The sequence below is a fragment of the Canis lupus genome, chromosome 31 (assembly GCF_011100685.1).
Source record: "Canis lupus familiaris isolate Mischka breed German Shepherd chromosome 31, alternate assembly UU_Cfam_GSD_1.0, whole genome shotgun sequence".
In the NCBI taxonomy this organism is placed as follows: domain Eukaryota; kingdom Metazoa; phylum Chordata; class Mammalia; order Carnivora; family Canidae; genus Canis; species Canis lupus.
In genome coordinates, this window is record NC_049252.1 from 18,149,383 (window position 1) to 18,150,997 (window position 1,615).

General features: G+C 40.8%; 1 pseudogene; it reads right to left on the reverse strand.

Annotated features, from left to right (window-relative positions):
* Window positions 1-354: 354 nt before the first annotated feature.
* LOC100685182 lies at window positions 355-739 on the reverse strand (annotated as a pseudogene).
* Window positions 740-1,615: the final 876 nt, after the last annotated feature.

Below are 1,615 nucleotides of genomic sequence, written 5' to 3' on the forward strand. Positions count from 1 at the left end.
CAATTATATTGGCTGTAATTTATGCAATTGGTTTTTTTGTGATTTTTGGAAAAGGAGGCACCTGTGTTCTTTTATTACTGTAAAGTTTTCTTCACAAAAATTTGGTGAATTTCACTAGTTGGTCTACCTCACGTTTTTTTTATGATTCCAAATTGTCTTAAGTTGTGTCTACAGTATTATGTTGTCCTTTCATTTAATCTGGTGAATGAATTAAAATTTTCTCCCACCTCTTAAAAAATATTTTTATTTTTAATAAAATATTTCAAAGGAATACCAGATATTGCCTCCTTGGGAACAAAAACCACGTTAAAAAAAAAACAAAAAACAACTCGGCATTCATGTCTTGGGAAGGTCCTACTTGGGCTTCAACACTGGCAGGACAGCATCCTTGAGCTCATCCTTCACCAGCATCCTCATGAGCTCTCAGGGATCCCGTTCACAAACCCTCTGTGATTGCCATCAACCACAAAGATGAGACCTTGTGTGGTCTGGAAACAGTGGTGCCACAGAGGGTGGGTCTTATCTTGGCTGCCCACATCCCACGCAGTGAAGCTGATGTTCTTGCACTCCATGGTTTCCATGTTAAGGCTCTAGTGGGAATGGCGGTCACTGTCTTACCTAGCTTCAGTTTGGACAGGATGGTAGTCTTCCCCACAGCATCCAGGCCGACCACGAGAACTCGCATTTCTTTTTTGCCAAAAAGGCCCTTGAAGAAGAGGTTTGTGTAGATATTTCCCATGCTGTGGACTGGAGGGAGAGACACTGGACAGAGAAATCCTTGGAGACCAGCGAGCCCTGGTGAGGCTGCTGCTCCAAGCCAGGAGTTGGTTTCACTCCCACTAAGATGTTATACCTTCAATCTCATATTCTTTCTGTTTTAGTACCCCATACAGGATATCTTATTACATTTACTCATAGTATCTCTATAGGTTCTTCTAGAAGGTGAACAGTTTCTCAGACCGTCCTTGTTTTTGATGATCTTGACAGTTTTGAGGAACACTGGTCAGATACTCGGTAAAGTCCTCATCAGTTTAATCCTGTCTGATGTGTTTCTCATGGTCATACTGGGCTTATGGGTTCGTGGGACAAAGATTACAGAGGCAAAGTGCTGTTTTCTTCATGCCATATCAAAAGTACATACTGTCAATATAACTTTTCACTATTGATGCTATCATTCATCACTCACCTGAAGGGAGTGTTTGTCAGCTTTCTCCAGTGTCAAGTTACTCTTTTATTCTCAACTTTCTGTACTATACCCTTTAGAAGTTACTATGCACATCACATACTTAAGGGATGGGGACTTTGTTAGCCAAGTAATTGTACTGGCAAAGAAACAGAGAGCTTGATATGCAGAGGCATCCTATAACTAACAAACAACCTCCAGAAGACCAAACCTGCACTAACCTCCCAGGAGAATATTCCCCAATTTCCTCTTAAATGTGACCTGGGGCTTCTCTATATAAGAAAAACTCTCCAAAGGCAGAGCCAGAATGCACATTAGACAATGAACAACAGAGTTGTTTCTAAAGTGCTGTGTCCTACCAGTGACATTTGATAAATGCCTTGGAAAAGGGGACTGTGTTTCTTTTTTTTCCTCTTTCCAAATGAATTTTTA